This window comes from Photinus pyralis, unplaced genomic scaffold (assembly GCF_008802855.1).
Source record: "Photinus pyralis isolate 1611_PpyrPB1 unplaced genomic scaffold, Ppyr1.3 Ppyr1.4_LG7, whole genome shotgun sequence".
In the NCBI taxonomy this organism is placed as follows: domain Eukaryota; kingdom Metazoa; phylum Arthropoda; class Insecta; order Coleoptera; family Lampyridae; genus Photinus; species Photinus pyralis.
The window spans coordinates 38,718,497-38,744,396 of NW_022170738.1; the positions used below are offsets into that span (position 1 = coordinate 38,718,497).

General features: G+C 34.4%; 1 long non-coding RNA gene across 1 annotated transcript in view; it reads right to left on the bottom strand.

Moving 5' to 3' along the window:
- Positions 1-25,900, bottom strand: part of LOC116175992 — a 67,370-nt gene that overhangs the window by 28,156 nt on the left and 13,314 nt on the right. Inside the window, exon 2 of the long non-coding RNA XR_004146401.1 lies at positions 20,840-20,912. This is a non-coding gene — a long non-coding RNA (uncharacterized LOC116175992). The remainder of the gene's footprint in view (positions 1-20,839; positions 20,913-25,900) is intronic.

Sequence of the window (25,900 nt, forward strand, 5' to 3'; positions counted from 1 at the left end):
GGCGAAAAAAAAAGGTTAACATTTTGAGAAAATACAGAGTGGCCCAACGAGAAGTATACAGAGGGCTTTTAGGGTATTAAATTTAGAAATTTCGAAAAATCCTCGAACACGTCAATTTTGTATTCGAGGGGGACAACTTTTGGAATACAAATCACGAACCCAAGTCTTCACCCCTCTACGTAGGGAGCTTAACCCCTAAAATTTTAAATGGAATCCTATGGCAAATGGCACATTATTTGAAAGCCAATTTAATCGTGATTACTAATCTGCTTTGCTTTTTAAATTCTATTGATTCGTTTCGGAGATATTCGCATTTGAAATGGTTTTTTTCCCCTGATTTAAGTCCTTTAGATTACTTCTTGTGGGGATATTTAAAGAATAAAGTTTATGCTACTCCGCCCGGAAGGCCGGAACATTACAAGGGTTGCGAGCACGTACAACCATAGTGTAAGAATAGAATACACTATGGTATAACTCAACAATTTCGAGCGATTACCCCTGAAATCTTGCAACATGTACGGCAGCATTTTGAAGCAAATCTTTATTATTGCATGGAAGCAGGCGGAAGGCAATTCGAGCATTTATTGAAATAAATGTTGTGTGTTTAAAGTTATTTGTTATTTTTTGCACAATTTAAACCCTTTTTAATACAACGTGACTTAAATCGCATTTGCTTTGGTTTTTTTAGAAAAAACCATTTCAAATGCAAATATCTCCGAAACGAATCAATAGAATTTAAAAAGCAAAGCAGATTAGTAATCACGATTAAATTGGCTTTCAAATAATGTGCCATTTGCCATAGGATTCCATTTAAAATTTTAAGGGTTAAGCTCCCTACGTAGAGGGGTGAAGACTTGGGTTCGTGATTAGTATTCCAAAAGTTGTCCCCCTCGAATACAAAATTGACGTGTTCGAGGATTTTTCGAAATTTCTAAATTTAATACCCTAAAAGCCCTCTGTATAATTCTCGTTGGACCACTCTGTATATGTATAACATTACACTCTTATAAGGCAATGCAAGAAACTACGGACAAAGTAGAGGTAAATTCTTGGAAAATTGATAGTAATTTGCCAGAATGACCGAAAGTTTTAAAGACAGAGGACGAAGCAGTTCTAGGGAAACGTAGTACTTAACTATAATCCATTCCTAAATACAGGTTATTACCTATTTCTGAAAAGGAGGATATTAAAGTAGCTTTGAGGAAGTTAGAGTGAAAGCTGGAAGGAAGTTTTGGGAAAACAAGAAAAAATTATAATAATTTAATTTAATGCAAGGAACAGTAAATATTAAAGGAAATTTTGTAGGAATTTTTAAAACATTACCATTAATTTTAAGGTTTTTCATTTCATTAAGCATCTGATGTTCTACTACAAGTCAAAATGCAAGGAATTAATTTAAAAAACGAATTTTTCAGATGTACCTAAAGATTCCGTTCTCAAGATTGGATTGGCATCCCTAAACTGGGATACCTATCATAGCAGTACTGAATCAAACTTTGCAGTACTATTTAGTGACGATCATCACTGGTACGGTACATCATTGAACCTTGAATTTTTAAATAGAGACAGGGGGAATGTTTTCTTATGGAGGACCTTAGAGAGTGGAACTTTTCGTACTTTGCACGATACTCTCTTAACTAACAAATCACTTCTGCATATAACTCTACCTATCATTCTTAAATGCAATTATCTCTTTCAGATTTTCCATACATTTAAATGAAAATTGATTTTAATTATAAACTTGTGCATCTCAGTATTAGCAATTTCAATGAGCGAAAAGAGGAAAAACTGTCACAGAAAAGGCAACATCACCAACCCCATGGAAGAAATCCGTAGGGGTTGTATCGAGATCAAGCAAGTACAAAGAGAATTAGAAGATTTTATTTACGGTTGTATAATGTCAATAGCATCAAAGCTAGTCAGGATTAGGTTACAGTAATTCATTCAAAAAAGCACCCTGATGACTAACAGTAATGTTTTATTCATGTGAAATTTACCCACAAACTATTCAAAGAATAGCATTGGTAGGTACATCGTTTTTTAGAGCAAATGGTTCAGATTTGCTGTAGAGCTTTGCAAATTCGGTAACCCCCGAGTTGAACTCGATGTTGAACACCGGACGAAGAGTTCTAAAAGCGCTTAGCTTCGGTTCAACTTGACCATTATCGATCAATTTTCACTACCCCGAGAGAATATTAAACGTTAATAGCGAAATAAATAAGTTTAAGGGTCATATCAATCCGCTATACGCGTACCGCTGTTAGCGTCATATAAAACCACTCATCTGTTTACAATGTTAAGGGAAACTTTCAGTAGGGAAAGTAAGAAATTAATACGATAAAAGCCTTTCGTCGATAGTAGTTACAAAAGAAACCATAAACAAAATCAAGATACGCGGAGATTTTATTCGGATTCGCCGTGGGGAAGGGCGGTGAATAATTTTCCTATTAACACTGAAGCTCATTAAAGTAAATGAGACGTCCTTAAAATAATTAACATTTCAGTTGACGATTATTGCGTTTATTTAAAGGACGTTGACTTTCTCGCGAACTTTATGTAAGTGTAACGCAAAAATTTCCTCTTATTTTGTCTGGTGGTTGCAGTTTTAACCTGCTGAAAAATGGATTAGCCGTCCGAAGGCGATTACTATTAGATGGTGGAAAAGTATTCGCTCCTATTTCTAAATATTTGTACACCTAGTAGAACAAATTACGGTTAGTGCGAGGCGTGATGAATGGAAATTGCAGAAACGGTTTACTCTTCCGTAATTAATTACATAATCCCGAATTACAAGTTTACACGAGCACTTTTCAGGTGTGTAAGTGCCACCTTTTCAACCGGCTCGGTTTTATTCATTTATTCAACCGAACGTTAGTAAGCTCATTTGCAATTCATTTGCAAAGAGAAACCCTTTTTTCGATTTTTTTGCAATGTGTGCCGTTATATTTTAAAAAATCCGTGTCACGTACGATTTTCTTTTTAAAATTTTTTCTCTAATTATATCTTGTTAAGATAACAAGACAATCCTATACTTATGGCCAGTCATTATTTTTCAATAGAACATAATGCATTCCCAAGAATTACAAAATTCTGTTTATTGATAATCCCCAACCCCCAACCAAATTTAATGATAGTTCAGTAGGTGTTTCAAAAATCGCCGTGAGATGAGCTTTCGAGGTTGCCTTTTACAATATCAAGTTTTCTATTTGCATACACACAAAGGCCTTACAATTAAATATTGCGTCCGAAACAAACATAAAACATAATTGAAAATTTAAATGAGTTACCGGGTTTGTTTTAGCGTTCCTCACTGGAATTTTAGGATTTGGCTTCGCATATTATGCCTTTTATCCAACATGATAGTTACAAAGTCGCTGAAAGTGCTACAGAATTAAACATAAAACCGCTTTTGTGGTTACGTTTCCAAATCTCCTCAGACGGAATAAGGTCATATCAAAACTGAGCAAAAAACAAGTTAAAAAAGTGGAATATAAACTTTACACGCCAAATTAAACGCGTCAATATGGCTTTGGTGGATACGTAAAACCGAAAGAAAAAAATTCTTCCTGCATCTTTAGTTTTTGAATAAAAAAACAATCTATAAAGTTTTATTAAAATGGCGAAGGCGGATAAAAACAGATATAACATTTCGCTTTTACTATTTTCTAAAAATCACTGTTGTAATTGATTTCCGCCTAAAAGACAGATCGCATTCGGTTCGTGAATCGGCATTGATTTACTAAGTAATACATTTCTATGATTTGTTTTTGCGTTGACATAGAGAAAGTTGGGATTATGTACTAAATTATATATACAATATTGCCAGATCGTAATGACAAACAGTGCTATAAAACAGGAGTAGTTTGTATATTTAGATTCTGTGTCTATTCTGGCTACAATAATAAACTTAAGATTTGCAACTAATTTCAAGTGATGAATGAAAGATTTTCGTAGGGGATATTACAATGGAAACAAAAAATTATGACCTGACATCGAAATGTTCAGAATTGTCTTTAATTTTCTGCTTATTTTGTGCTAATTATTGCTACCAGTTCGGAAACTTTGGACCAATCACGTCGATTATTAACTCCAGTTTCTCACCTGGTTGATAGCAGTATAAGATGTTCAAAAGCTAATTCCATCTTATGATTACGAGTACGAGTAGGTGTTTTTAAGTGAATTGAGTAGGTACACGCGGCAATTGCTTTATCACATCATAATTAGAGTCATTAAAGCTGAAAGTAAATAAAATCAAAAGGCTTTGATCTACCCGAACGTGAAACTAAACCCACAAAGAAAGTTATTTACTTAAACAAGCTTTAAATACAGCGAGATTGATCTCATCAGTGAAATTAATGTTATTTCATGGTATTTCGTGCGTGGCTGATGCTTTTAACATGCTGTTTAATTCGGCAATCTGCATTGACAATAATGATCTTGTTCACTTTTAATTTACGAATGGTGAAATTATAGGGCTTATTTCAATGCAAAAATTTAACAAATCCAGCTACACCATAGGAATATTAGATTCTAATATTTGGGTTGTTTCCAACTCCAAATGATAAAATGTGATGAATTCCTCTTGATCAGTTACTTTGGAATTTTGACGAACAGAATATCCAACAAAGTGTGTCCGTCGATTGTTTGGTCGTCTCTTGTGAAAAAAAAATTATTAATGTGTAACGAAGTTAGTTATAATCCTCCTTGAAGCTGCATGCGTTGAGGAAGACCCGGTATATGGACTCGAAGAACATATTTAGTTTTGCTTTAGGAATTGGAATTAAGAGGAATAAGGAAGGGTTTTTTCCCTAACCCCCGATAGTGTCGTATTTAATTCATCCGTTTTCAAATTATGGCCGTAGGGATATGTAGGTACATTAGTTTGGTAGCTGGCGCCGATCAAATATTTTAAGATTTCAGCTTCATTAGGCAATTAACAACCGATTTTAGATTCCTATTGCTAAATAAAACCAGGACAGAAAAGGTGTTTTAACAACTCGAATGCCGTAGAGCACAAATAAGCAACGTGCTTATTTTGAATTCTTGACCTCGCCGACTGCACTTAAATTGCACTTCAAAAAAGTGTTAATTGGATTAACGAATATTTGACTTGGGATACGCTCAATTAAGTAAGCATAATATAAGTTTCGGCATTTAAATGAGTTGCAGAAACTCGGCCGATTGAGCTTGGCTTTATCCTAAACGAAGCTCTCCTAATTAACATGAATTTTGACACCGGCCCCGTATTTTTAAGACGTACATAACTAAAAGCGTTTTAGTTTGTTTGAACGTGTAGAAAAGCACAAGATAAGAATTCAAGTTTGTCCCTACTCAAATGGACGTTTGGAAAACGCACTATGAAATGGAGTGTTTTGCATCCTCGCCAGTTACGTTATGTAAGCACCAAAATTTTTAGCTTTGCCGTAAATTTACTTTTGCAACCGTACCGTATTTAAATCATCGATCTTTTGCCTTTTTGCACTTTCGCCAGATACATTTCTTTAAATCCGTTCCGCTTCATTTTGATTTGCAATTAAGTTGGAATTGGCTTTTAGTAAATTTTTGCAGCACCGATCCCATTAACATGTAAGCTTTTGAATTACCGCTGGATTTTCTTCTGTTCTACCTTCATTAAATTTCAGTTTTGTAACTATTTTGAAGGAGCACCGAAGCCAGCCAGCCAAACGTTATAAAGAAAAGTTGCTCAGAATAAAAAATCAGTAATAAAATTTCAAAGTCCTAGGTTTTGATTTTTATGTGATTGATTTTTTGATGTTTTTATTTTTTAACTGGATTTTTGTGGAAATCCGAAAAAATGTTCACTACATTCCTTTAATACCATGCTCCAAAAAATTATTACATCAGGATCAGAGAAGCGCAAGAGGATGAGATAATTTCTCGGTCTTCAAAAAATGATTGTATCAGGATCGTAACAATGCAAAATGTAGCAATGACTTGCAGTCACATCCACCTTCTGCCGCCGTGTGTCCTTCTAATACAAAATTTTCCTTAAATAATCATTGCACCACGATCACAAGAATGCCAAAGGGTGATACCATTTGGTGATACCATTTTTTGGTCTTCAAAAAATTATTTTAAAAGGATCATAACAATTCGAAAGGTGGAAATTACATGTATTCGCACATACACCTCCTGCACTATGTTCTCCTAATACAAAAATTGAAGAATCATTACACAAGAGGATGATACAATTTCTTGGTCTTCAAAAAATTACTGTATCAGGATCACAAGCGCGCAAGAGGCTGAGACAGTTTCTTGGTCTTCAAAAAATGATTGTAACAGGATCGTAGCAACGCCCCTACAAAGTTGACCAAAACCAAATAGTGTATTATTCCTTCCCGAAATTAAATTTTGTTCAGCTGCTGTAACAATTCCAATTAACAAGCAGGGAATGCCATTGTATCAAAAAATAAGACGTGTTCATGTCCCTAACGGAGCAAATATCCCCAGAGATAATTTGTCTAATCCAAATATATACAGGTTCCAAATTCTAGAACGTTTAGTTTATGGGTTACGGTCAGAAGCCCCCAGAATTTGCGTCTATACTTTAATTTCTTTCTCAACAATCATGGGAAGAGAAAATTAACGGCTATTTTTAGATTTTTCCAAAATTCCTACCACTAAATAAAAATGCCAGAAACTTTCTGATCTCGGTGAAATTTCCTATCTGGGGTTTTTAAAAAAATGAAAATATCGAACCAAAGCTTATGGTTTAAAAAATGAAAGAAATACGGCAGCAAATTATTGCGACGGGCAGAACTGCACATATCTGGGAGAGTTTCTGAGAAAACTAACCTCAACCCTTGGAGAAGGGCTGTTCATGAAAAAAATTTTAAGTTGTTATCTCAACAAATAACAATTTAATGGGTTCATGTCGGACCTCGTAAATCAAAGTTGACTTCATTTTTGGATTCTACGCAGCCAATTTAGTAAAGAAATAAGTTTTGTTAATTTCACTATAGTAACACTAAACGTTTGTGGGGAGAAGCATAGGACCGGGGGGGTCTGGGGAGTCTGGAATATCCCCCAGGAAAAAAATACTTCTCGGCAAAGGAGTACTCGATAACTTTTCCCCTAGCACTTTCGTTGTACTGTTTAGCAAAGGAGTATTCTATAACTTTCTTCATTTTATTCTCCTCGGGACAGTGTTGCCAAGAGACCTCGATTTTGGGAGTTTATAATTTTGCGGTGTCTGTCCGTCTGTCTGTCTATCCATCTGTCCGTCTGTACGTCCGTTAGTACGATATCTCGATAACGAATGGACTGATTACGATAAAATTTAGTAGATGGATTCTTTATCAAATTTGTAGATCGGAAGTCGTGAATTGGCAATGTAGTCCAAAAAATAAGGAAGGCCCTTTTGACATCTCCGTGAGTTAAGAACCGAATTGCATTAAATTCAATATGCGTATAGCTTTAGCCATATAAAACGCAATTCAAAAATTGAGCCTAATCGATCAACATTCACAGTGCCGTTTTCGCATCTCGATCGTTTATATAGATAAACCGAATTGCAAACTTTTTTATTTATGAAGGTATTTAAATGAAATTTGATACATATAGCGACTTGGAATAAAAGCAAACTTAACGCCAGTGGTTTTGCGCATGCGCAGTGTCTACTTTCTTATTTATGGAAGCAATTAAATGAAATTTCATACATATGCACTTTAAATGAAAGCAAAACTAACATCAGGTTTAAAATTTGGTTTTGCACATGGTATAGCCATACCCAGGAGCTCTTTTCTATATTTGTTTAGTTTATTTTTTTTTATAAGCTTTGATTTCGTATTTTTTTCGTATCTGAGACCGTTAACGAGAAAAAAAATCAATTCGCGATAAATGAAGGTACATTTTTTGAAATGGTGTAGTATGCCCTGGATGACCTCTTGTTTTTATTAGTTTTTAAAGTGCGCATTCGTGTTTGTATATGTTTATAAATTAATCGTGAAATTATAACACCCTGTAGATCGATAACGAAGCGTTTGCGGGCCTATGTTTATATGAACTTTTACTCATAAAATAAGCCAAAGAATTACCCCTTTCGCATGTTCGCCATATTTGGAAACGCCCTGTATAGTTGAAAGCATTTTCATTAAAAGGACCCTTAGGTATGTATAAATTTTACCCAACTCGTAGGTGCGCATTCTGTATTTATAAATCAAGGCGCCATTTCTTGTTAGTTTATGCAGTTGCACTTATTAAAAACCATACTGCAGGGGTATTTTGTAAGCCAAAACAATAAGCTTTGTAAATTTCAAAAGGACATCGTGGAAGAGCGTATACATTTATATCCGTGTTTTGAAGTGTCAAAGCGCTTGATTATCAAGTAATCCCATTGTCACAAACCTTCCCATACTATTTTAATGCATAACTAAGAGAAAACTAACAGAAAATTACCATAAATGTTATTAAAGTTATGTCGAAAGTTTTAGATCAACATCGAGTTGAACTAACAGCAAATAAAAGTTTTCACCCGCAGTTAAAATTATCTCACTAAAATACCTCATATAAATTAATGTTAGAGGAAATATTATGGCTAAAGCTGTTTTGACAAAGAATAATGCGTAATAAAATTTTATTTCAGTAAAACGCTGTTTTTCATGATAGATTTTTGTTCCTTTTTCATTCGTGCCTTTCAGCAAAACCCAAAGTTGTTGTCTTTAGATTTTAGACAATGACTTCTTGCACCTTGTTAGGTAATTAATAAGAAACTGAATATTATTAGTTTATTTAATCTAAACAATTTCACTGACTACGTTACATTGTTACTATAACCTTGTGTTACTGTCAACAATGTAACACCAACTACCTTTTTTTAAAAATCTGAATCAATTTTCACCATAAAGTCTAAACTTATCTCGCGGACCCTTGCAATTCAGGCAAATCTGGCACTTTTCCTAGGAAACCTTGTACCCATATAGACTTTTCTACCAGTCACCCGATTTGCAAGAAATGAAATGCGCCATTGTATACATTGAAATTATATGTGATGGGGCTAGTTTAACGTGATTCCATCAATACCTACACTTAGAATCCCCTACACCACATTAAATTTACTACAAGTAAAATGCACGTAACGCTCTTTCCGTCCGTTTATTGCCTACGTAAATGGATTGCGTTCATATTAACGTTTCAGTATATGCAGGGGGGAATGACAGTGTATGATTATTGCTTTCCAATAATTGTGTTTTATTAGTCAGATACACGCCCTATGAAATAATCGCACCTTCGCTTTACACACAATGAGGATCGATTGGGAATGGGGCAATAAAACGTATGTACTGTACTTGCAGTATGGTAGATTTGGATATAAACACGCGATCTGCATGTCTCACTTCATACAAGTTTAAAAACAGCACTTAATGTAATAGGATGGTATATAGTCAATAGTACAATGGTATCACATGAAATAACTGCAGTCCAATTTGATCAAACAAAAAGAAAATTGAACAAATCAATAACCGGTACACCAAAAAAGCAAGACACATACAATGGGTTTGCAGATAAAGGGGGTAGATTCTTTCTTCCTTGAAATACTCTCGATTTTTCAAAATGAGCTTGAACATTTCGAGTAAGTTTTGCAACTGACCTACGGCTTACGGTAACGTACTTACTTAAAAATTCTCCTTTCTTATTTTTCGAAAAATTCACATTCAAAACCTGATTTTCTAATTTGATTGCTAGCAAAATTAAACACCAAATTTGACTATATGGACCACAAAATCAATAATGAAACAGATCACAGGTTTTCTATTGAGGATGTTTTTACTTAGATAGATTGATTCATTCGTAACCACAGTCATTTGAACTAACCTTCACTGAAACTCAAACCTAATAACAATAACATAAATATTCATATTGAGCTCATTCACTGGAAGCTTTTCTGTATTGAAATTACAGTAACGTTAAATGAATAAACAAATTCATTATAACAATTCCCATGTGCACCAAAATACGTACAATACCAACGGATTTAAATTGCCCAGAGATGGCTATCTTTAAGAACATTCATTATCAAATTTTACTCACATATTATTTATGGCAATATTATCTTAAGGATTGCAGGATGATTCGCCCCCGAAAATTCGCCCCGGTAAATTCGCCCCTGAAAATTCGCCCCCGGAATATTCGCCCCCAATAAAACTCGCCCCCAAGTAAATTCGCCCCCGGACTATTCGCCTCCGTAAGATTCGCTCCAGAAAACTCGCCCCCCAAGAAAACTCGCCCCCAAGTAAATTCGCCCCCGGACTATTCGCCTCCGTAAGATTCGCCCCAGAAAATTCGCCCCGGAAAATTCGCCCCCAAGAAAACTCGCCATCAAGTAAATTCGCCCCCGGACTATTAGCCCCAGAAAGATTCGCCCCGGAAAATTCGCCCCCGGCTAGTTCGTCCCCGACAAATTCGCCCCCGGCGATTCGGCTCCCGTGGGATTCGCCCCATCAGATTTAATAATCCTCGGAGGTAACAGGGCCAGCAGTTCATAAAATGAATTTTGTTTAATTTTAATTTTTTTTGTAATAACTGTGTATACCTACATGGGGGTAGAATAATAGGACTCAAATACCTGTTAACTAAAATATGAATAGGTAATTAAGATAAGGTTGAATAAAGTAAGAGTGATTTGCAAAGGATTTGACATCCAAAGGAAATAAATCCTATATTCACAATGATTTAATGACTTTTATTATTTCAGACATGACATATGGAAAATCCACCTTAACTCTTGTATTACAAAAGAAGGTAATAATCTAATTTAAATGACATTTTTGATTGACTGAGTTGTTAGCTTCATTTCTTCCTAACAGAACGTTTGATGGCTCGTTTGGTCATTGGTGGTGGATTTGTTTTGAAACTTTTTATGTTCCTATTTGTTATATTTTGGCGCGAATATGAACTTTGATTTTTGGTTAACGATTCTACGGCCTTTTTTTAACTTTCGGATCAATACTTGGCTTGAACACGGATTTTGAGTTTGGTATAAACCCGTGTGAAAATATAGTTTTGAGTATGGAAGAAGATTTTAAATATTACAATCCTAATAGACGAAGAGTTTATTTTATTGTAAATCAAACACAATATTTCACCTTTCGTAATACAAAAATCTGAAAATCAAACTGACAACAGCAAAAAAGGAACTCTTATGGCATAATATATAAAAACGTGTCTGTATTGTCATTTTTATACATAATAGTAGGACACAAAGTAGGTATATACTAAATTTATTGTCTTTTTTATTATACCTGAATCACAATCTCCGTTTTAAACACTCAAATGCGTGCGAAAAAAGGCCTTTAAAACACACGTGCTTTAAAGTTGCTAAGTAACGATACTTCAAGTATGACTTTTGAAACTGTGATTTGGGCGAAATAAAAAATCTTCCTAAGTCGCTTTCTGTAAATGCAGAACATTTCTTTGGCTTGTACCTATTCTTTGGTTGAAGCTTTTACAAACGCGCGTAATTTAGGGTATGCTTCCAAATCTGTTCCACTTTTTAATTGCAGCATTGTATGAAGTTTTGAGTTAATGCACCAAAAGATAGAAGATTTAAATACCTTTGACATTTCCTTCATATATGCCAGCATTATCGATGCATTTAAGTCTTTATTCGTAAGTAACTTCCTATTCGTCCATGGAAACAACTTTTCATATACTTGATAATAGGCTTTACTGGATTGAGATTTTACACCTACCAACGTTTGTTTAGATTTTACAACAAGCGATTTAATGGACGGTGTATTACCTTTTTCAACGGAAATCGTTTTATTCACAAAGACGACGATTTTTATAAGCAAACGTCAAGTGACATTTCCATGGCAATCGTGAAATTACGAACACCCAGCCCACTTAATTAGACATGTTTTCGAGTATAACGTCAATATGATTTCATTGTATTTCCTATTTTTAAATTATACTGCAGGTATAATAAAAAATACTATGAGATACACGTGTATAATTGGTCTTTAAAGCACTTGCAACGTTAAAGGCACTCCGCTTTGCGTCGTGCCCTTAAACTCGTTGCGCGTGCTTTAAAGACTTGATCATACACTTGTATCTTAATATACTATTAAAGGTCTAAATTTTTGGTAAATGGTCAAGGTTCAACATTTTTTGATCTCAAGTGGATACTTTGGACATTTTAAAACTTTTATGGCATTTGCACATTTTTTACAAAAATTCTCAAATTTAAGGCTGATCCGACGGGCTGAATTTGGAACGAGTACAAGAGTACCGTAGCAGACTAATTGCTACTTAACTAATAAATATATAAGCGAACTTTTTTTTGTATTTTAAAGAAATGGGATGTTGCGAGTTAGATTTTTTTAGATTATTTTAATTATGATTTGATACTTCAGCAAACTTCATCAATGTTGGTGTTTTTCAACACAAATTTACATCAAATCTGGACCAATTTTCAAATGTAAGTCTAAAGAAAGAATCATCCTTTGCACGCAATTTGTTGTAAAATGTATTGTTAACATACGGTTGACGTTGAACGGTTGAATCAGCCTTTAACAGGTGAGAGACGATTGAATATGAACAATTTCGAGTTGTCAGTCTCGCCGTATTGAGTTCCAAATATCGTAATTTTTTGCAAATATTCATTTAATTAATTTAAACCAACCTATTACTTCCGAGTGTTAATAAATGTTATGGGGCGAATTTGCCGGGGCGAATATTCCGGGAGCGAATTTGTTGGGGGCGAATACTGCGGGGGAGAATATTCCGGGGGCGAATTTACTTGGGGGCGAATATTCCGGGGGCAAATTTTCGGAGACGAATTTACCGGGGCGAGTCTTCCGGGGCGAATTTACCGCACACCATCTTAAGATATACAACCCTTAAATTTACATAAATAAACCGGTGTCTCATATAAAAAATGGGTTAGGGGTGATATAATGCTTCGTAAATGATAGAAGAGTTCGGACTGTGTAATGGATCTTTCCGTCGGATATATTTTTATTTCTACAAATTTGTTAGGAACTTCTGCCCTCTGAATGATGTTTTTTGATTCCAATATTTATAGATTGCAGGCGAGCAAAATTTAATTACGCCAGAAGTGTAATGCTAACTGTTCTTTAAAGACTCCAAACGTCTGTTGTATTAACGTAGTAGGAGAAATTCCCACCATGCAAATTCGTACACTTTACCTTTAAGCGATTTGTCCTCGACCGATAACAGTTGTCTTTATGTTTCCACGCAAATTCAGTTGAAAATTCCTTTTTGTTTTTATTAACACCTGCCGACGAAAAACATTCAATCGAGTACATCCTTTTTTATTTGACATTTTTTTGGAAAACTCGCGAGAAATTAACATTTCCCGAAAAAATAGAAACCATCACTGGGAAGGAAATTTGGTAGTTCTACACTGAAGGTCCCAGATTTTTTGATTAATTAATTGACGCCTTTTTCGAGGTGGCGTTTAGTGAGTAATTGAAATATTTCTTGCCAAGAGCAAGTTTTATGGGCGCTAATCCCGAAATAGACTGGGTTTAGGCTGTACGTTATAGCTATCCACGCTCCGAATTGCATCTTTAAAATGGATACCATAAACTTGTAGCGGCGATCACCTATTTTTGCAAAAAAAAACGACAGAGATAAAATTGCCATTTAGCCATTAAGAGAATAACGATAGAAAAGCGAATTAATCGGTATAGGAATAGGAAACGGGGACTACTTCCAAAGGGACGTGTATAGGTTCCCCGTTCGTTTTGTTTCTCTACTCTGTATGACCCCAAATTCCATCGTTTCATCTTTATTTTTAACACTAACTAATCAACAAAATATGCAAATTAGGCGTCTATAACTTAAATAGGTAATATATAATTTGAAACCACGTCCTCAAGGCAATAAAATATTTTAGGGGTTTTTACGTGCAATTTGCGTCAACATAAATTATAAGAACCAAATGAGCATTTACGCATGTGACGTTTTATACCGATACAAATTATTAATATTTCACCATTGATTAGAGTACCACTTGACCAGGCGGTTTTCCCAATAGTCCACTTGATGTATACCTACGATTTGTGCATGCGAGGGACAGAACAACGAACTCATTAGATGTCGCAGTAAATCAAGTCCGTCCCTCGAAATCTACTGCATTTTTTATTTTGCCCTAAATCACAACTCCACAGAACTAAAACTTTGCAATTTCCACGTTCGATCGCCCTCCGCAAGTGACGAGAAAAACGCTTTTAACGTTCTAATCGAGTCTAAAAATAACAATTAAACTTTATATGGTACTATAGGTCTGCAATATTACACTCATAAAATGTTGAAACCTTGGCGGAAATTGCAAACTGAAATTAAGCTATAACTTCAATTTTAATTTGAAAACAAAATGGAAACTGGGGAAATGGAATTTTTTATAGAATTTACGTATAGAGGTTCATTATGTACACTTCACGATGAAATATTAATTTAACTGGAGTGTGTGGTAGACACAGTGCCCTATTTATCCTTCTCCTTCTGTTCAAGTAAGTGATTGCATTGGAAACAATGTGCGTAAAACTGTCGATTTACTCATAACAGATTCTCACAACATCCTCCTTTAGAAAGGGTAGGTTACCAAAATGCTAACATTAGATTTCTGGGTTTTGATTGAAGAAAAAGCTATTGTATATACCATAAAGTTCTGATTGTAAACCCCCTTTGTGGTTGGTTAGATCTAATCTCATCTCATATGCAATTGGAGGCCTTCGCCCTCGACCATTTTAAAAGTTAAAAGTATTATTTTTCGATTACAGGTATAATCAGCATTTGACCCAGACTATAAACATAAAACTAAATCCTGCATTGTTACAATTAATGTTTAGCAGTATGCAACCCTCGCCTTTAGTGGAGCTTTCGTACTACTTCTTGGGGAACAAGGAAGTAATGAAGGGACACGTAAAACTGAAAAACTTTATATTGTACTCTTTGAAAACAAAAAAAATGGGATGAGCCCCTGACAAGACGTCTAAAGTTATACTAAACCTAATGGCCAACAAATTTCGAGATTGAATGGAACGTATTAATTACAACCGCCCCCTAACGCGACGATATTGCGGAAAATCACAGTCATATGTCGTACTTCCCCTGACAGGATTTTATCTAAACCATCACATAAGGGTTATAAATGCCGGCCTCGCTTCGAAAAAAAACCGACAACGTCGAATTGGAAAAATTAGCTGTCATAATAAAATTCTGCACGCAAACAGAAAGAACAGTGAAATAAAACAAAAAAGGGCATTTATCATCGAGCAAAAAACGAGATAAATCACAAATCGACATTAAGAATCGGGAAAACTAAATCACGATATATCTAAATCAAACTATCTGATAAAATTGTAAAGTGCCATCTAACGAATAAGCCAACCGATAAATCAAGACGATCAGTAAATTTATACAATTAATATAATACCCCTACTGCACAGTGTCACTTTGCGAGGGAATAAATTCTCGTTTTACGTTTTAATTAAATTGTGTTCTTTTAATTAACACCATACGTATTGGTTGTTTATCGGCAATAAAAAAGTACCACTCCAATTTACTTACATAATTTGAAATGTTACATTTCGGTTTAGAGTTACCCAATCTCATACACGCAAGTAACCTCAAAACGTAATCTTCTTTCATATGTATCAGGTGTTCGTTATAAAAATCGAGCGCATTTTCTATTCTCGAGGGTTAGCTTTGTGTTTCCCGGAACAATAAAACCTTACAATCTTTTGCTAGATTTTAGTTTCATATACGGCGCAAGGTAAACTCCCAACTAAAATCTCTAGTGGCCTCCAGATATTTCAGTACAATTATCTATTTAACTTTATGAAACACGTAACCTACTTTTGGTCTGCGAGACGTTGATAAATGCACACAGAAGTTTTGTGGGCATACCAGTGTACAGACCATTTTTTTTCGAATTCGGTCACCCTTTTAGTGAATAAGATTTTAGACGTCCGCATCGTTATAGGAAAAAAATTGACAATTTGCATTTTGAACCTGCAATTATTGCAATTGTGGGAAGTGTCTATTTTTTTCTTCTACGACAATACGTTACTTAATTGAGATCAAAAAACCTTTTTTTAAGACTTCTTTAACCTTCCGTAAGCACATAAGAACACTAAAAAATATCCTTAAAAGCGTCCTAAAAACTTGTCTGTCTTTTGCTCATCTTTGCAGTTGCCCTAAATGCCTTGAAATTTTCTGGATTCCGGAAGTTTCGAAAAGTTGAAACTCTTTAAGGCTTCTAAAACAATTTGAAGCTGAAGCTCACATCTGCAACTGCACATGATTTGAAACTCTACGGAACTCTGATGACATCTGTTAAAGTTTTTGAACTCTTGAATGTTCTATATACAGGGTTATCATAAAATAAAGGATATATTTTAAATTATTATAACTTTTTAACAAACTACAAACTAAACGAAATCTAGTTTCTTAAGGAATGTGATTTTATTGCATTTATAGGAAACAAAATCGTTGTTATTTTAATTGTTGACATGAGTGTCAAAATGAAATTGAATTTGAAGTTTTAGTTTGAAATTAAAACTCAAGTAAATGTAGAGTTCAAATGAAAACGTACCGCAATTTGATAAAAAATTTGAAAAATGGGGTCTGTAATTGACCTACCAAAATCAGCAAGACCAAGAATTAGTGATATCCAAGTTGCAGAGGTTCTTCATGAAAATGTTACGGAATGCTGTGTACAATTTGGAGGAAGGGTTGGTAATCTTACAACAGAAAAATGGAGGTCATATTGAGCAATTGCCGTAACTGGTTTTGAGCATACTAAATCCTATTTCTTAAGCAATTAGATTTCATTTATTTTTTGTTATTAACTTAATTTGTTAAAAAGTTATAATTTAAAATATATCCCTTATTTTATGATCACCCTATACTTTTCAAAACTGCACGAGACAGCCCCCTTCTATTGTAATCAACATCCACGACGATATCCATCGAATCTTCGATCCAGATTAAAGTGGACTTGTGGTACACGTTCTAAACAATCGGGGAAATTATTTAAATTATTATTTAACTGCGATCCCCATGGAAGAAATTTATTACTTATTATGTGATCTTTACATATAAAATGGCAGTTTAACAACTGTTTTAATGAAAATAAAACTTATTTTTTTATATAAAATAAAATTAAAATAATATTGCTACTGCGAACACTGTAATCCCCATCTTTGACCTGGCGAGGATGATGGTTAATATTTTGAGACTAAATGAGCAGTTGATTTTGCGAACAAGTTACATTTTCATGTTAATGCTAGCTTGAGCCAATTTATTCCTTCCGAAAGGACTACACCAATCATCGAAGATACCGACCTGAGCCTAGGAGTCGACGTCGTACAGGAATCCTTGGATACCTACAGCGTGAATTTCGGAAAATATTGTTAGATCGTGCGCAAACAGGTTGTTTGAAAAATAAGAGACCCAGGAAAGGTCCCAAATTGGAACCCCGAAAGACACCTTAGAGTGGCTATGATCAGTACATAAACTATTTATGTACCTACTCTGTAATTAGTTACCTTTCCGTGTGGAAATTACCTGCGTGTACGGCCGTGTAAAGTAAATATTAAACTTGTGTTATACAAAATATCAAGATATCAGATCGAATATATTGTATAAACTTAAAAAGGTTGGCAATGATCATGAATTTCATTTCAGAGTTAAAGTGGGTTTTTTACCATAATAAATAAGCTTTATTCCTTCAGAGCTGTGTCAAAGATAGGCATCTTATAATGTGTTCAGGCGGCAGAGAGCTCCATTGTTCTCAATTCCACAGTGAATTAATTATATTCGCCGGATGTGTTCACATTTACTACATATATCCACAGCACCCCAATTTTAAAGTAATCGCACATTCGTCGAAGGTGCAGAAAAGTTGGAGAAGTGTGGAAAAGGTCGCAGAAAAAGGTTACCCTTCCCATCAAACTGTGTTTGTTCCAAGTTAAAATATGAGGTAACGTCCACACGATTTAACGACAATTACCGAATGCACAATTTTGCTTTACACCTAATTTATTCACTTTGTTAAATTCCTACTCGCAGTAAAACCGCTCCCGATGATTGCGTCCGTTAATCGCCAACTGTCTCTGAGTTTGACGTATCCAGCTTCGTCTCCACTTTTTTTGCAATCAATAGTAATGGAAAAAGGCTGCACTTCCGTTTATTAATCGCTCTTTGTGATACCGCGCACTATCGGAAAATTAACTCCCTGTATTTCTAAGTTTTAAATCCGTAAAAGGCTTCGCTCTGATTTACAGGTGCTCGGAAAAGCTACAACTTACGTACCTAATTGCTAATTTGAGTTGAAGTCGCAATCTTGTTAAGTCAATTAAATCCTTGTAAATGGAATTACATGGATATTATATAAAGCTTCTCCCTTTTATGTATAGTATACAATATTGCTGCATTATACGATGCCTTTGATGGTTATAAATAGGTAATTATTTTTAGGGGAATTTTTGAAGGAAATAAAATTTCACTTAGCTGATAGTTTTGTCTGTCTGTCCGTCTGTTCCTCGTCTAACTCGAGAACGAAAAGGGACAGCGCGAGTTCACGGATCAGTGCCATTGGAGGAGGAAATAAGGTCTTTCGAATTACCTTAATTAATCTTAAGTTGCTTTTTGGAAAAAAGTTCGATGCCGTTTCAGCGCTCCAACATTTTTTTTTTCAAACATTTTTCGTTTCCATATCCAAAATTTGAACAAAATCCGACGAACCGTTACCTTGTAAAATTGCCAATGCACGTGTACGTACATACAGACGGAAAAAAATGTATATTTTTTAAAAGTTGCTTAAAATGATCAACATTTGATGAAATCTACCACTCAACTCGACCTAGGAAGCCAAAAATACCCACCAAATGTTGTACTTTTATCGGTTAGCAATTACAGATGATATTTTGTTTAGATACTTTCAAAACCCCCCAGAAATTCAAATAATATCCGACTATGTTTGGCATTTCCCCCGAAAATTATCATCCTTTCGAAACGAAAGATATTATCCAAACGGAATTTGCGCTCATTAGCATACAAATTGGAATCTTATATTAAATTTTTGAATTGCTTGTTACCTACTACTAATTGTGGGCATGTCGCTAATTACGCAATCGATTTCAATTTATTTCTTTCCTCTCCTTCGAAAACGCCGGTTGTGTTTCTAGCTGCCTTTAAAGTTAATTTTCAACGTGACGCCGATATAAATTACAGTTATGAGAGCCGTTTGCGTTTCAACGCGTTGCGTTTGGATTTATTTCCTAATACAGAAGCTCGTTAATTTCGATTTTTAAAGCGCGCATTGTTTAATCGGGCAACCCGTAACTTGTTAGTGAAATGTTTGTCTTTTGATAATTAAACTTAGTCAATGTAAATAAAGCCCTATTTAACTTACAGTGGATGTACCTAGTATGATTGTCTAAACTTCCGATGAGCTCAAATTATTTCAGTGGATTTCACAATTTGCTAACACGCGTTTAAACATGTAATTAATACTCAAGCTTGGGTTTTTTAATAAATTTTCCTATCCCGACCTGGTGTATCAGCATACCGTCGGTGGTTTAAGCAGACATTTTTATTAATAAATCGGTGGTAAAAAAAGTTCTAAAATTCGCGTTTCGTTTTTAATTGCTTTTTCAGCAACCCTAACAAAACACATAAGGAGGTAGAATTGGCAAATTTAGCTAGGTTTTGGGTAAATTCAAGCCATCCCTTCAATGGTCTGAAACATCCCCATTCATAACACGTAGCACGCTGCGATTTTGAAATAATTCACATATGCGATTAAAAGTTCCGTACTATATTTCTGTGTAAACAACGCCAGGTGGACGTTATTTAGGCTGAAATAATGCCGAAGATAATAACGAGTCATCCTGTATATGCGAATGCAGGGAATTTATTTTAATGTCTATTATTCCATTTTTGAAGTGTTTTTAATTGCTTAATTTCTTGTTTAAATTTTAGCATCTGAAAATTGCGTTATTTAAAATTAAGAATCATCAGGTCAAGTTTTAAAACGTTATTTCATCAACAAAAGTATTTCCCGTCTAAATAGCCATAAGAAGAAAATTTTGCGTTAATATTTTCATACTATAAATTGCCAAAGTAAGAATAAAAAACGATCTGTTTCAGGTTTTTGCAAATAATAACGAATTTTTCCATGCATATGGACCGCTTTGTATAAAGAAGGACGTTTTGGAGAACGCGAGCTTTTACATCAAATGTATGGGTATAAAAATATATGGTCAAATAGGATGCCGTTAAAAGCACCTTTATCAAATTAAGGTTTTAAGAATTACTATGCCCAAAAAAGTGGTACCAAAACACTCATTGACTGATAAAACGCGTTTCAACAGTAAAACTGTCATCATCAGCGAACAAATGCATTTCACATCATTATCATTAATCATTATCATTATCATTAAGTGGAAAATCTCTATAAAAATAGTACGTACGTTTCTCATGGTCAACGTTCCAAGGTAAATAACTAGCAAGGGCCTTTAACATTTCTATTCTAGGCAAAATTGCCTTAAACGATTATTTAATTGTAATTATCCAATGTTTCACTACCACATACTAAATTATGTCGCCTTAGCTTAAATTAGTCGTATCAGTTTTTTCATTATTTTCAGCCTCAAGAACCCACTAAGGCACGTGTAATTTAAACTTGAAGCTTCATGAGAAAATCAGTGATATTTTAAAAACATGGACAAGTATGGTACTACGAAAGTACACTTGGACATACCCTGAGCGTTTATTTAGATGAACAGTCAGAGCTTAGATTTTTGGTAATATAAACTATAATCCATAATTGAAATTGACTTACCAGTTTGACGTAGCCGGAAGAATAGGAGGAAGGTCCCAGTAACAGAATGTTTATGTAGACTATGGTCCGATTACTGCAACAAAAAGTAAAATATAAAACAGTGGAATTACAAATAGTAAGTTCAGCAACGGAAATTCTCAGTGTCTCTGCAACGGTAGCTCTAAATTCCATGGAGTGTCGAAATTTAGAGGGCCGAATTTACAATTAATTATTTAATAGTGGAATTGTAAGAATAAGTAAGCGAACATTCGGTGGAATGTGTCATATCTGCGTCGTTTAATTTCTGTAGAGCATTGTTTTATTAACGGCTTCCGGATATCTAGAGACTGGACCGTCTTATAAATAGATTTTCTTATTGAAATTTGATTCGTTCAGATTTCAATAAATAGAATTTCCATATTAGTGGATCCATTATGACTTTCGATTCGTAATCAACTAAGACGGACGCAAAACTCCCGCTCTTACTATTCAAGTTCTCAAATTACCCGGTGTTCAAATTAATTGTCTGCAATTACAGCTTGTAAATAATACATACGGAATAGAATTTACTGCAATAATTTTGTGTAAACATGAGTGTTATCAGCAATATGCAAGCGCTATCGGATATCTTTACATCCAAAATTCAGGGATTTGAATTACAGCTAGAATCTGCTATGGTAAAATAATCAGATTCTGGGATTCCTATTATTAATGAATTAACTGACAACTTCATTGCATTTAAAAAGTTTGTGATAAGCGCTCTACAACTGTGCGACTTTTCTTTTATAATATTATCCATGTCATTTTAAATTCTTTTTAAAAAAATTCAGTAATTTTGGTTTCAACAAAGGGGTAGTCATTAAGTAATTTGAGATGGGTGCATAAATTATATCAATTAACGCTTCTACCTCAATTAAGGTACTTGATCAAGGATCTTATGCATTAATAATTATCAATTTAAGCTCGGAATTTAACTGGTAGCAATTAATAATAGAATGGCCACGAATTCCCTGTCAAAAGGAAAAATATTGCAACGATTTGTATGTTTTGGAGAAAGGTCGGCAATTTGAATAAAGCACTTTGCCTTTCGAGCTTGTGAATCGTATAAATCTCCCAAATGTTTCCGATCTTCTAAGCCGGTAGAAAGGCATTTGTAACTAACTCTCTTACCATGCGTGGCACTTGCCACCAATTCACCAAAATCGATCTATATGTGTAAATACGTAAATTAAGAGAAATCCACGTACAAAGTTACTATCCAGAGCTGTCGCGATTTGACCGAGATTTCGGTTAACACGAAGCCCTTGTTCATCCCCTAAATAACGGGGCATGCAAATCGTCTTCTGGCGCTCCACGGTCGGAGACAAAACAAATAAATTTATTGGCTGTGGTGATCAGTTGTGTATCTTTAAATTATATTATCGTACTCAAAGTGGGGTGCGTTATTTTGTAGATTTGTTTCCTCTGATTGCGAAAGAATTTAAAAGACGAGTTTTCACAATGGTAAAATAATTATTCGCGAATTATACGATTGTGAGAGGTAATTGCGAATTAGTAAAATCATTGAAATTCCTGTAATGAGATTTGCCTGTATAATGGAACCATTCACACCGACAAACTGCTATAATTTAAAATTAATTAAATCGGTCCATGTATAAATCGGAATCAATGCAAATGCATTGAATATTACCTACAGAAGCCGTCTTTATTGAATAGTGCGTGCTCGTGTGCAGGAATTATTGACAGTTATTATAAGTGCTAGGAATGTTAGATAGAAATGGTTGCCGTACTCGAAAATCCCACTTTCAATTGATTTAACATTGAAGATCTAGGATTTTTCCTCAATTTTTCCCGATAAAATCTCACAAGGTAGGTGGAATAGTAATTATTGTACCGGGTGGCCAAATAAGAATGGCAATCGGCCATATTTCAGTTACCAGTAGACAAACCGCTTTGTAGTAAAAAATTATGTATAAAATAAATTGCTGGAAATTATTTTTGAGTGTGTAAAATGACCACTAAGGGGAGTAACAGTAAATAAAATAAAATGAGCAAAATCGGAAACGCACGCGAGAGTGAAAATTTTCACGTGCGCTTTCCACGAGCTTTGTTCATGCGGTAAAAAGGGATCATGGTGAAATGAAAACTGTAATGGCGATCAAACATTTCCTACGAATGAAATTTAAACATTCATATTGGGCCAAGGACGACATAATTAAAAGTGTTGGTGTTTTCCGTTAACACAAAAGATTATAAATAACTTTCAAGAGTTAAGCAATTTCATTGCAACGAAATAAAACGGATTGCACTTGTAACCTTTCGCATTTGAAAAACATTAATAAGAAAAGGGCGTAGAAATTTACTTAGTGAACGTTTCTCCTACGTAAATTAGGATTATCTACGAATAAGCTACTGGTTAGTACTTCCATATTTCATCCTCAAGACACCGAATGTTAAAAAAGGGATCGTTTTCTTCAGATCGCCCTTAAAGGTGCCTACTTCATTCAAAAATACGTGAACTTGCTGTCTGAAATTAATTGCTTCCCCTCGGAAAAGTGTAACAATTGCTGCAATTACGCTGAAAGTCTAAAAGCTGGAAACTGCATGGCTACTAACTGTTACAATCCCCCGAGAGCAATAAAATGCAGTCAGGCTGTTTAAATAACTTCAGCACGGCGATTGATTAAAACAGGGAAACGTATATCTACCCCTTATCTTTTTGTTAATCTCAAGATTTCTTTAAGCTTTCCTTTGATAAATGAGACGAGAACAAACTCGATCTTGTAGGGGTATCAGTAATAAAATATGAGATATAATACTATTTGTTATATGATGATGCTTGAAAACGTATACGAAGTCTCTTCGGTGTGGCGAAACATAATGTTTATACAGGAAAACCCCTAACATCAGAAAGTACAACCCAATTAACCCTTCATTATATGATAGATACTGAAACCCTTACAACGTAAAGTATCTGCATGAATGAAACATTTTAAATGAATCGAGTGGGTTTATTAAACCGTTTTGTTGTCTACGTCGACCTTTCCATGTTAACGTAACTTACACGATGCCCTTTTAAGGTGCGGCGTAAAAGTGGTCTCCAATCCTTTTGATGATTTGTCGGAAAGCATTCCAACATTTACGTCTGAATAGGTCAGAATTGCGAACTGACAATGATAAACAATTTGCAAACACAAGTAATATGCAAAAGAAATTCCTCAATAATACGGATTTGGAGAATGTCCTGTTTTAATAGACACAATCATATCATCCCTATGTCTCCTTCGAAATTTTATTGTAAAATTTTGAGAACTCCAACGAGATATCAGAGAAAGTGTACAGATTGTCGAAATATAAGGGGTCAATTCCCCAATAATGAATTTGATTAGTGGAATAGTATTCGTAAACAGTGATGGAAATGAATCCTTTCCTTAACTGCGTGACATCTTAATACTCTTATACAGGGATATTTTTAAAAGAAAATTATTATAATCATATCAATAACATTAATCTAGATATCCTACATTAAAATAAAACAAATGAGCGTGCACGTTTCTTGCTAAAAACCTTGAAGACAAAATGAAATTAGCAATAAAATGGTTTTCATCGTAATAAGTGATCGAAAAATTATTATTAACTGCAAGGCAGTGAACTAACCTATTGGAGAAAGCTTGAAATTAATGTCAGAATATTCTGGGAGAAATTGCTACCGCAATTATTGCTAATTTCGTGTTGTCTTCAAGAAACCTACACGTTCATTTGTTTTATTATGATGTAGGATATCTAGATTTGTTATTGATGTATAAGTATAATAATTTTTTTTACAAATTTTCTTCTATAAGGGTACTAACATGTTACATCATCGAAAAGAGAACAAAACTCTCTATAAAATGAGGTTAATGAAAGGGTGCATTTCTATTTTAAAAAAATGCAATTGTTTTTAGTTACTCATTTGTTTTTTGACATCAAAACATCTGAATGCTACCTTATTATGGGAAACAAAACGTTAAACAACTTTCATATAGAAAATTTTTATATACAGTGGATATTTACCGAGATACGTACTACGAGTATATCCCATACATAATGGGCACCCTGTATATTAATATAAATGTAATCGTCTGCACCTTTCTAATGAAGAAATCATTATAAAAACATGAAATTTGGAAGAAATTATGTTTGAAAAAGCTTTTAACAGATGAAGGCTTTCTGAAAAAGCCCGTAAAATATAAATCATTTTTATAAGATCGAACTATTGAAAAAAAAGAAGATTCGGAGATATCCATGGTGTGATGAAACTCAAAATGGGGTTAAATCCCAAAAAGACACAAAACTTTCCCAGTACTAATTTAATAGACAAATTATGAAAGCAGCGACTAGTTTCGACCAACGGTCATTTTCTGGCTTAAGGAAATTACAGAATAAAACTTTTTTCCCCCACGCCTTTGGATTACCATCAAAATTGTTAAAATTGACTGCAACAACTACCGTAAAAAATTTCCATTTACAATTTAAGAAATCATTTATATTTTTTAATTCGGTTGTACTTTTTCATGTTCCAATTTGTAATGTATCCTTTGTTTCACAGCTACCCAGAATGCTGGGAAGGTGTAATTTATACAATAAATTTCTATATAGGTACAGTGCTATTTATTTATTTATTTATGGGTATTTTCCCTATGTCTACTTTTAAATGACAAATTTCTTCTGTAGTGCCCCTAAATTTATGCAACAAAAATACCTTCTTAAAACAACTAAGATTTGGCTGTCATATTAATTAATTTGAACATGGTTGCTTTGGTTTCTTTCCGTATTTTGATTTTCGCTTGTGTCAACCGTTTAAGGAGCGTACGCGATTTATTTTTTGTGAAGTCAAAGCAACAGTATTCAAACTAATTAATATGACAGCCCGATGTTTATTTGTTTTAAAAAGTTATTTTGGATGCCCTGCAGAAGAGATTTTGTCTTTTAAAAGTAGACTTAGAGAAAAACAAAATACACAAATCCCTATGTCTACTTCTAATCACTGTATACACAGGGTGAGTTTTTTCCGATGTTTAGTATGGGGATGTAGTAACCCGT